Below are 15,891 nucleotides of genomic sequence, written 5' to 3' on the forward strand. Positions count from 1 at the left end.
GATTCTATAAAAAGAGCATAATGTACATATAAAGAAGGAAAACAACATTTTCATGATAAAATTTGTTTTGCTAAATTGAAATATAAAATTAAATATAAAATTAAATATAAAATTAAATCATTTCTGTTAATTTCCTCCTTTTTTATGTACATATATATTACACACTTCTCGATCAAAATTGTACATTTGTAGAAAAAACCTCAGAAAAGATTCTATAAAAAGAGCATAATGTACATATAAAGAAGGAAAACAACATTTTCATGATAAAATTTGTTTTGCTAAATTGAAATATAAAATTAAATATAAAATAAAATCATTTCTGTTAATTTCCTCCTTTTTTATGTACATATATATTACACACTTCTCAATCAAAATTGTACATTTGTAGAAAAAACCTCAGAAAAGATTCTATAAAAAGAGCATAATGTACATATAAAGAAGGAAAACAACATTTTCATGATAAAATTTGTTTTGCTAAATTGAAATATAAAGTTAAATATAAAATTAAATCATTTCTGTTAATTTCCTCCTTTTTTATGTACATATATATTACACACTTCTCGATCAAAATTGTACATTTGTAGCAAAAACCTCAGAAAAGATTCTATAAAAAGTGCATAATTTGTACTAGTAATACATATTTGATATAGAAAATGCTTTGTGCCAATTAACAGAAAATGAAACCATACACATTTATGGTTCAATTTACTCTTTTTCTTTTGTTAATAGAGTATACTCTATTCGATAGAGTATTGTTTCAAATAACCAATTGTTCTAGCTACATATACATGTAAAACGTATGATTATCAACTTTCATCATATAGGGGAGTACCATCTCCACTTAGACATACTCCGGGGACTAGAATTTGTAAATGGAGTTTCTCTAGGAGATTTATAAGACGGAGTACGTGCAGATGGGGTTCTATTGCGCGGAGTTGCTCTCCCATTTTGATCTTCTTGATTTCGTGGCGTTTTTCTAGATTCATCATATCTTGGAGTAGTATTATTATAATTAGAAAATGAATTAGAAGATTGCTTTGATCGAGCCCATGCTTCCGCCGCTTTTGTCCAATTCGTTGCATTAGATGTACTAGTGACAGATCTATGTGATCTTGCAGTTGTATGTGAATTTGAATTCATTGCTGGAGGAATTGGTTGTAAGAATGGTCCTTGAGAGTGGCTGGGTGTTTGTGGATGATGAGGCGTGTGGTGTGGTGTATGATAGGGGGTCATAAACGGAGTTTGGCCGGAAGGCGTATAAGGCGTACTTCCATACATTCCATAATTATTAACACTAGCAGCTCCTGGAGTGTATGGTGGATAATGATGTGGAGTTTGATTTGCTACTTTCGAGAGTGAATGTAACATGTCGTGTGGCATATTCTGTGCTACCCTCTGTATTGTATCTGCATTCACTCCTGAAAAAAAAGAAACAGACAAAAAGGAAGTTAATTTCAGTAGAATAAAAATTATTATAGGATCCAAATTCTTAGTAATATGAAACTTACCATTCACTCCTGGAGTACCATTGTATGGTGTTCTGGAAGTCATAGTTCCATGTGGAGTACCAGGTGTAGCTTGTCCTGGCATAGGATCTCTAAAGTGTTCTTTGAACCAGCGGAACAAGTCATTTATTCTATTAAACATTTGATCTCTAAATCGAAATCCATCGGCTATTACAGTAACATATTCATGACGGCAACGAGTTCGTGGTAAATACGAAAGTAAAAATTTTCCAGGATAATTCTAAAATGTATAACAAAAAATATTAATTTAATTGAAAAATAAAAATTTTGAAGTAGGAATATAAGCAAATATTAAATATTTTCGAACATACCTTAGTTGCAGATACAATATATGGTATTCCTCCAGGATTTTGCTTCTTCTGTTCCTTCAAAATTTCTTCTGCTTTATCTTTAATGCCTTCTACGCTTGTTTTGTAATATTTAAAATCTAAAAGTTCCGAAGCATAAGCAGCCATCGGATTAATATGTCTAGCGATAATTTCATCCAAATCTTCAAATTCTTCATTGCCAATCCATAAACTGCGACCCAAAGAGAATGCATTTTCTTTGCCTTCTTCCCTTACATCAATATGTTGATAAATATTTTCTGTAACTTTCCATGTTACGGTCAAATGATCGGCTCCCTTACTGCTAGGTCGTATTATTGCTTCCCCTTGCCTCATAGTTGGCATTAACTTTTCAGCTTCTGCAAAACTTATATTATGGAAACTAGGATGAACTATAAGACGTTTTACATAAGTTTGTCGTTGTTGTAATTTCTTAGCATCCTCATCTGTTTTCATATCTTTTTCTTCTGCCTCTACTTCATAATAAACGTCTCGCTGAGGTCTCCATTCGTGATTTTTATCAATAAGATCACTCGTCTTGCTAGTACATTCGACACTAAATCGTTCTACTTCGATCTTAATTATACGACAATGAATTACTTGTCCGACACGTACTCTTTCCTCTGGACTAGCGACATGTTTATCAGACAGATTTTTTACGTGAATGTATCCAGATATTCCATTATCCAACCTTAAACGAATTCCAGTTGCTTTCCCCGGACATGCACCGGCATCAAAATGATTCCATACCTCGAACAATTCTGGAAAATCGTTTTTCAAGCAGAATGGGCATTGCCATAATCCGGTTTCATCATTTCGAACAGGATTCGCTTGATCTAATTGATCTCCTCGAGGTCTTCTATGGCTTATACCAACAACTGTTGCCAAAATTAATTTACCGACATAGAAAGTTTCCGGAGTTTCTTTAGTCAAAATATCAAATAATTGTTCAGTATTTAGAGATTGGTAAGGTACACGGAGATCTTTGTATCTACAATTCAGTTCAGCTCTTATATCGTAAAGAGTAATGCACTTGTTTCCAAAACACTGTCTTTCAAGCTCTTCTGCAAATGCATCTAAATCTAAATCTTTTAATCTTTCTGGTGATTCAAGAATTTCTTCTAGGGCACCAGCAGGATTTGCATTTTCATCATCATACTCTAAAGCATCTACTGCCATTTTTCTTGCCCATTCATATGTCTCTGGATGTACACGCGAGCCATCTAGTACTTCCACATATGCCTCTGTGCTATCTCCTAAACTATTTGTATCAATTTTAATAAAACCAGCACAATTGACAAACACTTTAGGTCCCATATGACATGCTGTTATAAGCTGTGTTCTATTTTCTAATCTCTGATTAGTTTGTTTCAAAATCTTAATCAGAGCCTGTGCTTTTCTAGGTCCCAAGCCACATACAAATTGTACTAGGTTTGCTGTATAAGGCTGCTGAACTGCTCTATTTAAATCTACTCCTACTTCATTTATACGATTTATAAATTCCAAATATAAATTTTCTATAAGATCATCTTTAGAAAGTTGATCTTGCAAAGGATGATATTTAAGGCACAGAATTTCTTCATCTATGGTACACAACTGAGAGAATTCTAATAGAGGATCTTGTATTTTTCTTGCTAAAGATATAGCTTGTCTTAACAATTCTGGATAATCTCTGAACTCAGATATACTTCTATTACTATTTGCATAAACTTTAGTAAGTTCATTATCACATATTTCCACTTGGATTGTAGGAAATTGTCCTTCTTTTGCAAGATTAGCTATACATTCTTTTATATCAGATACAATCATTAATGCTTCTCTAGATTCACCACTTACTACCACAACATGTGGTTTCTTTGTGGCAATAAAATTTTTAATTCCAAGCAACTGTGCCTTTTTCAATGTCTTTTCACTTTCCATAAAACTATTTTTACGTTTCAATAAATGCGGTAATCTTAGGTAATCAGTACATTCTCCTTCTGGAGAAATTATGCAAGCAAAGGCGGCTTGAGACGGATCAGGCACATATGCCAAACCCATCACACGAATTCCTTTGCTAGTATTCCAATCTTCGTCATCTTCATCGGGAAATTCACAAGTATATGGAGCAATTTTTATCCAATTGTACATTTTGCGGCAACACGCTTTCATAACACATTCTTTTGCTTCTAATAAAAGATTGGATCTCAATTCTTTTTTCAATTGAGGTATAATAATCCGATTTAAAGCTACTTCAACACTGCCAGTTCTTAATGCATTCCAATCTTGGACACTTTTACTAAATTCGTCCCTATAATATAGTTGCTTTATTTCATCGATATAATTATTGCTAGTATTTCCTTCTATCACGTCACTAAAGGAAAGTGTAATTAATTTATCTTCTTCTGCTACAATTAGTTTTAAGAATTGATCACCAACAAGATCCCGTACAGGTTTATTTTTAAGATATTTTAATCCATAGATGGCATGCCCTTCATCTATCTCCTTTATTCCTTTTTTAGTTGGTTTTACGGATACTTTTGCTCTCTCCATATACATTTCTCTAACGCATTTACGAACTAATGGTTCGTGCGCCAACTGAATCGCAACCATTAATTGTGCAGCTTTAAGTACTTCGTCACTTGTTGTAAATATTGCAGAACAAAAATCATTTGCTACTATTGCAGGTTCTATTGGATCTTGATCTACTTCATGACGCTGATAATTGTCTTGAAGATTTTCAGCAAAATGTTCGGGTGAGAGACCAAATTTTTTAATAAATCCGTCTAGGCCAGCTTTTCTGCAAATATAGTAAGGACCTTTTCTAATCGGCTGCTTTAATGATTCGTCTATTTCTTCTTCTTCATCTTCTACATCAGCAATTTCAGGTAGATCTTCTCCAAGTTGTTGCTGTCTTTTCTTCAATTTAGCTTCCCTTTGTGCTTGTTTTTTCTTCTTATGTGCACTTTCTTGCATGGATGACACATCCTGATTATAATACAACATAAAATGTCGATAAATATCATTTAATTCTTCAAAAGTTTGAGCATTTTTAAGTCGTTCAATATCACCGTCTTTAATAACTCGTATGTTGTCAGGTAATGGAGCATCTGGATTTTTCATAATCTCATCTAATTGAAAATTCCTCATCTTCTCAAAGAGTTTCACTAAATTTTCTTTTCTTTGTTTAAGTTGGCACCATTTTATGTCAAACTTATAAATTTTCCACAAATCATTGATGTTTAACTCTGGCAACACGTATTCTTTTCTATAAAATGCAATAAACGGAACTTCAAAGTTCTGATTACGCATAAAATCTAAAACTTTCTTAATTTTGCCGATTGTTTGCGGACCCTTTTTAGCTCTTTCTTTGGCTTCTTCATTTAGATGAGAATCTTGTATTGAAATTGTTGGTTGACAGAATGCCTGTTTATATATCCATTCAGCTTCAAGATCTAATTCATCCGAATCTTCCACTGTAGGTATAATGGGAACAACGCGAAGTTGCATACGTTCAGGAATGTCTGTAATACGAATCTCATTGTCCACATCGGTGAAGTGTCCACGTATAAGTTCACTAGGTTCATATACTTCAAAAATACTTTTCCTTGTGCTCTTTCTCTTAAGATGTTTTTTTGATCGCCATGGGCGGTCTTCTGCATCATCATGACTATATTCATCATCTTCCTCTTCTTCCTCTTCAAACTCATCCTCTTCATATTTCCCAAATTCGTTATAATCAAAATCAATGCCAAAAATATCTTGGGCTTCTTGCAATGCAGCATCCGTATATGTAGGTCTTTTCTTTCTTCTCTTTTCGGTTATGGGTATTCCATCACCATCCACAATAAAATCATCTTCGTCATCACTTTCTTCCTCATCATACCTTTCCACTTCATCTCTGTGGTCAACTTCACTTCTTTCTTCATCCTCGTCTCCAGAACCTTGAAACAATTCATTGGCAATAGCATCTCTTCCATCGTCTATCTCTTTTTCTTCTTCCACTTCTGACTCTTCATCTTGTATTTTACGTAAACGCTTAAAACGACGTTTCCTTTCAACTTTAACTCCTAAATTTTCTTCAAGTAGGTCATAATCTTCATCTTCTAAACGATCATCAAAATCTTCATCATCACTTTTTTTACGTTTTCTAGAATCAGCAGATCCATCACTATCTTCACCATCATTGTCATCATCGATAGGACTATCATCAATAAGTCCGGGAACTTCTCCATCATCTTCTAGATATTAAACATACATATAATTTAAAGGAAGATGTTTCTAAGTATCAGTAAATATTAATTTACATATTATTAATGATGTATAAATCTTGACTCTAATATTTAATGTATAATGAATAAATAATATATATATATATATATAATAATGTATAAATAATATATATAATATGTATAAATAATATATATAATGTATAAATAATAATATTTAATGTATAAGTAATAATGTATTTCCTAGGACCTTAAAAAGCTTTGAAAGAAACAGTAACTAAATACTTTTTTGTATCAAAAATTTCACATACCTTCGTCGTCATATTCATCCTCACTGTCCTGCATTGCTTCTAATTTTTTAAGTTTCTTCTTTTCTTTAACATCAAGTTGTTGCTCTTCCTATAAAATTATGAAACATTAGATATGTTCACAATTATTATATGTTCACAAATAATTGCACGTATTTCACTATTTTATTAGTTACCTCACTTTCTTCTGCTTCAAAATCCAAATAATGTGCCATTTTCTATTAGAAATATAAGAATTTTTCGAAAAAATATATAACAAAGCAGAATAACAGACGGAAGAATCGTACTACGGCGCAAGAAGCACTGACTGATCGCTACAGCTGTTTAATACTACGCGTCTATGGGTATTGTGATCATCCAGAAACTTTCTTGGTGGGGCAACTTTCTTTGTAGTATAGTTCCTTAATCCGCCGCTGCAGTAAGTAACGGCTCTGCGATCGAGTTATGAATAATTTTTTTTTATAGTAAGTAGCCAGTTTACATTATTAAAATAATGTCAGTCAATTATGCAAACCATTATGCAAAATATTTAATAAAATGCATGTATATGTTTCATATATATTCTGCTTTATAACTATAAAATAATTTTTAAAACAAAAAATCATGCTTTTTTTGTGTACTAAGTATGATTATTTTTATTTATACATTTTTTATACATTATTTTATTTATACATTTTATTTATACATTTTATTTATACATTATCAGATTTTTTAATATATATTGAAAGTATTTCTTAAATATATATTAATGTTATTTATAATAAATAATTATTAAAAATTGAAATTCAAAATGATGACATTTGTAACTATGATCATTAGTTTATGAAGGGTTGAAAAGAAAGAACGAACATCTTATTTAACACATGTTTAATGTTCCTAATATTTTATAATAAAATACATATCAAAATTACATGTGCTTAGATTAACATATCGATAGTAAGTCAATTATTATACAAATAAAACTTATACATATATTTTTGAATTAAGGCAGTATCTGTGTTTGAATAATATATATTAGGTCATCACATAAGTTCGTGCCGACTTTTGTGTACACATTTCATGTGTCGATTTATAAACATACGACAATAAGGGACCAATGCACCTGAAAAATAAACAATCTTGACATATATAACCGCTCGAAAAACGGAACGAACTTATGGGATGACCTAATAGAACTAAATGGTAATATGATATATTTGAGCAAATATAAACAGATATATTGTATAGAATTGATAGTTTGAAGATGTAATATCATTGAGGTAGAATATTTTAAACATTATGTACATATAAAGAAGGAAAACAACATTTTCATGATAAAATTTGTTTTGCTAAATTGAAATATAAAATTGGCATTAAATCATTTCTGTTAATTTCCTCCTTTTTTATTTATATATATATTACACACTTCTCGATCAAAATTCTACATTTGTAGCAAAAACCTCAGAAAAGATTCTATAAAAAGAGCATAATGTACATATAAAGAAGGAAAACAACATTTTCATGATAAAATTTGTTTTGCTAAATTGAAATATAAAATTGGCATTAAATCATTTCTGTTAATTTCCTCCTTTTTTATTTACATATATATTACACACTTCTCGATCAAAATTGTACATTTGTAGAAAAAACCTCAGAAAAGATTCTATAAAAAGAGCATAATGTACATATAAAGAAGGAAAACAACATTTTCATGATAAAATTTGTTTTGCTAAATTGAAATATAAAATTAAATATAAAATTAAATCATTTCTGTTAATTTCCTCCTTTTTTATGTACATATATATTACACACTTCTCGATCAAAATTGTACATTTGTAGCAAAAACCTCAGAAAAGATTCTATAAAAAGAGCATAATGTACATATAAAGAAGGAAAACAACATTTTCATGATAAAATTTGTTTTGCTAAATTGAAATATAAAATTAAATATAAAATTAAATATAAAATTAAATATAAAATTAAATCATTTCTGTTAATTTCCTCCTTTTTTATGTACATATATATTACACACTTTTCCATCAAAATTGTACATTTGTGGAAAAAACCTCAGAAAAGATTCTATAAAAAGAGCATAATGTACATATAAAGAAGGAAAACAACATTTTCATGATAAAATTTGTTTTGCTAAATTGAAATATAAAGTTAAATATAAAATTAAATCATTTCTGTTAATTTCCTCCTTTTTTATGTACATATATATTACACACTTCTCGATCAAAATTGTACATTTGTAGAAAAAACCTCAGAAAAGATTCTATAAAAAGAGCATAATGTACATATAAAGAAGGAAAACAACATTTTCATGATAAAATTTGTTTTGCTAAATTGAAATATAAAATTAAATATAAAATAAAATCATTTCTGTTAATTTCCTCCTTTTTTATGTACATATATATTACACACTTCTCCATCAAAATTGTACATTTGTGGAAAAAACCTCAGAAAAGATTCTATAAAAAGAGCATAATGTACATATAAAGAAGGAAAACAACATTTTCATGATAAAATTTGTTTTGCTAAATTGAAATATAAAGTTAAATATAAAATTAAATCATTTCTGTTAATTTCCTCCTTTTTTATGTACATATATATTACACACTTCTCGATCAAAATTGTACATTTGTAGAAAAAACCTCAGAAAAGATTCTATAAAAAGAGCATAATGTACATATAAAGAAGGAAAACAACATTTTCATGATAAAATTTGTTTTGCTAAATTGAAATATAAAATTAAATATAAAATAAAATCATTTCTGTTAATTTCCTCCTTTTTTATGTACATATATATTACACACTTCTCCATCAAAATTGTACATTTGTGGAAAAAACCTCAGAAAAGATTCTATAAAAAGAGCATAATGTACATATAAAGAAGGAAAACAACATTTTCATGATAAAATTTGTTTTGCTAAATTGAAATATAAAATTAAATATAAAATTAAATATAAAATTAAATCATTTCTGTTAATTTCCTCCTTTTTTATGTACATATATATTACACACTTCTCGATCAAAATTGTACATTTGTAGAAAAAACCTCAGAAAAGATTCTATAAAAAGAGCATAATGTACATATAAAGAAGGAAAACAACATTTTCATGATAAAATTTGTTTTGCTAAATTGAAATATAAAATTAAATATAAAATAAAATCATTTCTGTTAATTTCCTCCTTTTTTATGTACATATATATTACACACTTCTCAATCAAAATTGTACATTTGTAGAAAAAACCTCAGAAAAGATTCTATAAAAAGAGCATAATGTACATATAAAGAAGGAAAACAACATTTTCATGATAAAATTTGTTTTGCTAAATTGAAATATAAAGTTAAATATAAAATTAAATCATTTCTGTTAATTTCCTCCTTTTTTATGTACATATATATTACACACTTCTCGATCAAAATTGTACATTTGTAGCAAAAACCTCAGAAAAGATTCTATAAAAAGTGCATAATTTGTACTAGTAATACATATTTGATATAGAAAATGCTTTGTGCCAATTAACAGAAAATGAAACCATACACATTTATGGTTCAATTTACTCTTTTTCTTTTGTTAATAGAGTATACTCTATTCGATAGAGTATTGTTTCAAATAACCAATTGTTCTAGCTACATATACATGTAAAACGTATGATTATCAACTTTCATCATATAGGGGAGTACCATCTCCACTTAGACATACTCCGGGGACTAGAATTTGTAAATGGAGTTTCTCTAGGAGATTTATAAGACGGAGTACGTGCAGATGGGGTTCTATTGCGCGGAGTTGCTCTCCCATTTTGATCTTCTTGATTTCGTGGCGTTTTTCTAGATTCATCATATCTTGGAGTAGTATTATTATAATTAGAAAATGAATTAGAAGATTGCTTTGATCGAGCCCATGCTTCCGCCGCTTTTGTCCAATTCGTTGCATTAGATGTACTAGTGACAGATCTATGTGATCTTGCAGTTGTATGTGAATTTGAATTCATTGCTGGAGGAATTGGTTGTAAGAATGGTCCTTGAGAGTGGCTGGGTGTTTGTGGATGATGAGGCGTGTGGTGTGGTGTATGATAGGGGGTCATAAACGGAGTTTGGCCGGAAGGCGTATAAGGCGTACTTCCATACATTCCATAATTATTAACACTAGCAGCTCCTGGAGTGTATGGTGGATAATGATGTGGAGTTTGATTTGCTACTTTCGAGAGTGAATGTAACATGTCGTGTGGCATATTCTGTGCTACCCTCTGTATTGTATCTGCATTCACTCCTGAAAAAAAAGAAACAGACAAAAAGGAAGTTAATTTCAGTAGAATAAAAATTATTATAGGATCCAAATTCTTAGTAATATGAAACTTACCATTCACTCCTGGAGTACCATTGTATGGTGTTCTGGAAGTCATAGTTCCATGTGGAGTACCAGGTGTAGCTTGTCCTGGCATAGGATCTCTAAAGTGTTCTTTGAACCAGCGGAACAAGTCATTTATTCTATTAAACATTTGATCTCTAAATCGAAATCCATCGGCTATTACAGTAACATATTCATGACGGCAACGAGTTCGTGGTAAATACGAAAGTAAAAATTTTCCAGGATAATTCTAAAATGTATAACAAAAAATATTAATTTAATTGAAAAATAAAAATTTTGAAGTAGGAATATAAGCAAATATTAAATATTTTCGAACATACCTTAGTTGCAGATACAATATATGGTATTCCTCCAGGATTTTGCTTCTTCTGTTCCTTCAAAATTTCTTCTGCTTTATCTTTAATGCCTTCTACGCTTGTTTTGTAATATTTAAAATCTAAAAGTTCCGAAGCATAAGCAGCCATCGGATTAATATGTCTAGCGATAATTTCATCCAAATCTTCAAATTCTTCATTGCCAATCCATAAACTGCGACCCAAAGAGAATGCATTTTCTTTGCCTTCTTCCCTTACATCAATATGTTGATAAATATTTTCTGTAACTTTCCATGTTACGGTCAAATGATCGGCTCCCTTACTGCTAGGTCGTATTATTGCTTCCCCTTGCCTCATAGTTGGCATTAACTTTTCAGCTTCTGCAAAACTTATATTATGGAAACTAGGATGAACTATAAGACGTTTTACATAAGTTTGTCGTTGTTGTAATTTCTTAGCATCCTCATCTGTTTTCATATCTTTTTCTTCTGCCTCTACTTCATAATAAACGTCTCGCTGAGGTCTCCATTCGTGATTTTTATCAATAAGATCACTCGTCTTGCTAGTACATTCGACACTAAATCGTTCTACTTCGATCTTAATTATACGACAATGAATTACTTGTCCGACACGTACTCTTTCCTCTGGACTAGCGACATGTTTATCAGACAGATTTTTTACGTGAATGTATCCAGATATTCCATTATCCAACCTTAAACGAATTCCAGTTGCTTTCCCCGGACATGCACCGGCATCAAAATGATTCCATACCTCGAACAATTCTGGAAAATCGTTTTTCAAGCAGAATGGGCATTGCCATAATCCGGTTTCATCATTTCGAACAGGATTCGCTTGATCTAATTGATCTCCTCGAGGTCTTCTATGGCTTATACCAACAACTGTTGCCAAAATTAATTTACCGACATAGAAAGTTTCCGGAGTTTCTTTAGTCAAAATATCAAATAATTGTTCAGTATTTAGAGATTGGTAAGGTACACGGAGATCTTTGTATCTACAATTCAGTTCAGCTCTTATATCGTAAAGAGTAATGCACTTGTTTCCAAAACACTGTCTTTCAAGCTCTTCTGCAAATGCATCTAAATCTAAATCTTTTAATCTTTCTGGTGATTCAAGAATTTCTTCTAGGGCACCAGCAGGATTTGCATTTTCATCATCATACTCTAAAGCATCTACTGCCATTTTTCTTGCCCATTCATATGTCTCTGGATGTACACGCGAGCCATCTAGTACTTCCACATATGCCTCTGTGCTATCTCCTAAACTATTTGTATCAATTTTAATAAAACCAGCACAATTGACAAACACTTTAGGTCCCATATGACATGCTGTTATAAGCTGTGTTCTATTTTCTAATCTCTGATTAGTTTGTTTCAAAATCTTAATCAGAGCCTGTGCTTTTCTAGGTCCCAAGCCACATACAAATTGTACTAGGTTTGCTGTATAAGGCTGCTGAACTGCTCTATTTAAATCTACTCCTACTTCATTTATACGATTTATAAATTCCAAATATAAATTTTCTATAAGATCATCTTTAGAAAGTTGATCTTGCAAAGGATGATATTTAAGGCACAGAATTTCTTCATCTATGGTACACAACTGAGAGAATTCTAATAGAGGATCTTGTATTTTTCTTGCTAAAGATATAGCTTGTCTTAACAATTCTGGATAATCTCTGAACTCAGATATACTTCTATTACTATTTGCATAAACTTTAGTAAGTTCATTATCACATATTTCCACTTGGATTGTAGGAAATTGTCCTTCTTTTGCAAGATTAGCTATACATTCTTTTATATCAGATACAATCATTAATGCTTCTCTAGATTCACCACTTACTACCACAACATGTGGTTTCTTTGTGGCAATAAAATTTTTAATTCCAAGCAACTGTGCCTTTTTCAATGTCTTTTCACTTTCCATAAAACTATTTTTACGTTTCAATAAATGCGGTAATCTTAGGTAATCAGTACATTCTCCTTCTGGAGAAATTATGCAAGCAAAGGCGGCTTGAGACGGATCAGGCACATATGCCAAACCCATCACACGAATTCCTTTGCTAGTATTCCAATCTTCGTCATCTTCATCGGGAAATTCACAAGTATATGGAGCAATTTTTATCCAATTGTACATTTTGCGGCAACACGCTTTCATAACACATTCTTTTGCTTCTAATAAAAGATTGGATCTCAATTCTTTTTTCAATTGAGGTATAATAATCCGATTTAAAGCTACTTCAACACTGCCAGTTCTTAATGCATTCCAATCTTGGACACTTTTACTAAATTCGTCCCTATAATATAGTTGCTTTATTTCATCGATATAATTATTGCTAGTATTTCCTTCTATCACGTCACTAAAGGAAAGTGTAATTAATTTATCTTCTTCTGCTACAATTAGTTTTAAGAATTGATCACCAACAAGATCCCGTACAGGTTTATTTTTAAGATATTTTAATCCATAGATGGCATGCCCTTCATCTATCTCCTTTATTCCTTTTTTAGTTGGTTTTACGGATACTTTTGCTCTCTCCATATACATTTCTCTAACGCATTTACGAACTAATGGTTCGTGCGCCAACTGAATCGCAACCATTAATTGTGCAGCTTTAAGTACTTCGTCACTTGTTGTAAATATTGCAGAACAAAAATCATTTGCTACTATTGCAGGTTCTATTGGATCTTGATCTACTTCATGACGCTGATAATTGTCTTGAAGATTTTCAGCAAAATGTTCGGGTGAGAGACCAAATTTTTTAATAAATCCGTCTAGGCCAGCTTTTCTGCAAATATAGTAAGGACCTTTTCTAATCGGCTGCTTTAATGATTCGTCTATTTCTTCTTCTTCATCTTCTACATCAGCAATTTCAGGTAGATCTTCTCCAAGTTGTTGCTGTCTTTTCTTCAATTTAGCTTCCCTTTGTGCTTGTTTTTTCTTCTTATGTGCACTTTCTTGCATGGATGACACATCCTGATTATAATACAACATAAAATGTCGATAAATATCATTTAATTCTTCAAAAGTTTGAGCATTTTTAAGTCGTTCAATATCACCGTCTTTAATAACTCGTATGTTGTCAGGTAATGGAGCATCTGGATTTTTCATAATCTCATCTAATTGAAAATTCCTCATCTTCTCAAAGAGTTTCACTAAATTTTCTTTTCTTTGTTTAAGTTGGCACCATTTTATGTCAAACTTATAAATTTTCCACAAATCATTGATGTTTAACTCTGGCAACACGTATTCTTTTCTATAAAATGCAATAAACGGAACTTCAAAGTTCTGATTACGCATAAAATCTAAAACTTTCTTAATTTTGCCGATTGTTTGCGGACCCTTTTTAGCTCTTTCTTTGGCTTCTTCATTTAGATGAGAATCTTGTATTGAAATTGTTGGTTGACAGAATGCCTGTTTATATATCCATTCAGCTTCAAGATCTAATTCATCCGAATCTTCCACTGTAGGTATAATGGGAACAACGCGAAGTTGCATACGTTCAGGAATGTCTGTAATACGAATCTCATTGTCCACATCGGTGAAGTGTCCACGTATAAGTTCACTAGGTTCATATACTTCAAAAATACTTTTCCTTGTGCTCTTTCTCTTAAGATGTTTTTTTGATCGCCTTGGGCGGTCTTCTGCATCATCATGACTATATTCATCATCTTCCTCTTCTTCCTCTTCAAACTCATCCTCTTCATATTTCCCAAATTCGTTATAATCAAAATCAATGCCAAAAATATCTTGGGCTTCTTGCAATGCAGCATCCGTATATGTAGGTCTTTTCTTTCTTCTCTTTTCGGTTATGGGTATTCCATCACCATCCACAATAAAATCATCTTCGTCATCACTTTCTTCCTCATCATACCTTTCCACTTCATCTCTGTGGTCAACTTCACTTCTTTCTTCATCCTCGTCTCCAGAACCTTGAAACAATTCATTGGCAATAGCATCTCTTCCATCGTCTATCTCTTTTTCTTCTTCCACTTCTGACTCTTCATCTTGTATTTTACGTAAACGCTTAAAACGACGTTTCCTTTCAACTTTAACTCCTAAATTTTCTTCAAGTAGGTCATAATCTTCATCTTCTAAACGATCATCAAAATCTTCATCATCACTTTTTTTACGTTTTCTAGAATCAGCAGATCCATCGCTATCTTCACCATCATTGTCATCATCGATAGGACTATCATCAATAAGTCCGGGAACTTCTCCATCATCTTCTAGATATTAAACATACATATAATTTAAAGGAAGATGTTTCTAAGTATCAGTAAATATTAATTTACATATTATTAATGATGTATAAATCTTGACTCTAATATTTAATGTATAATGAATAAATAATATATATATATATATATATAATAATGTATAAATAATATATATAATATGTATAAATAATATATATAATGTATAAATAATAATATTTAATGTATAAGTAATAATGTATTTCCTAGGACCTTAAAAAGCTTTGAAAGAAACAGTAACTAAATACTTTTTTGTATCAAAAATTTCACATACCTTCGTCGTCATATTCATCCTCACTGTCCTGCATTGCTTCTAATTTTTTAAGTTTCTTCTTTTCTTTAACATCAAGTTGTTGCTCTTCCTATAAAATTATGAAACATTAGATATGTTCACAATTATTATATGTTCACAAATAATTGCACGTATTTCACTATTTTATTAGTTACCTCACTTTCTTCTGCTTCAAAATCCAAATAATGTGCCATTTTCTATTAGAAATATAAGAATTTTTCGAAAAAATATATAACAAAGCAGAATAACAGACGGAAGAATCGTACTACGGCGCAAGAAGCACTGACTGATCGC

At 31.1% G+C, this 15,891-nt stretch overlaps 2 pseudogenes; both read right to left on the reverse strand.

The window, feature by feature from the left end:
* Positions 1–673: 673 nt before the first annotated feature.
* Positions 674–6,447, reverse strand: LOC126917359 (transcription elongation factor SPT6-like; annotated as a pseudogene).
* A 3,432-nt stretch (positions 6,448–9,879) lies between these two features.
* On the reverse strand, positions 9,880–15,655 carry LOC126917364 (transcription elongation factor SPT6-like; annotated as a pseudogene).
* Between the last annotated feature and the right edge of the window lie 236 nt (positions 15,656–15,891).

Source organism: Bombus affinis, chromosome 6 (genome assembly GCF_024516045.1).
Source record: "Bombus affinis isolate iyBomAffi1 chromosome 6, iyBomAffi1.2, whole genome shotgun sequence".
Taxonomy (NCBI): domain Eukaryota; kingdom Metazoa; phylum Arthropoda; class Insecta; order Hymenoptera; family Apidae; genus Bombus; species Bombus affinis.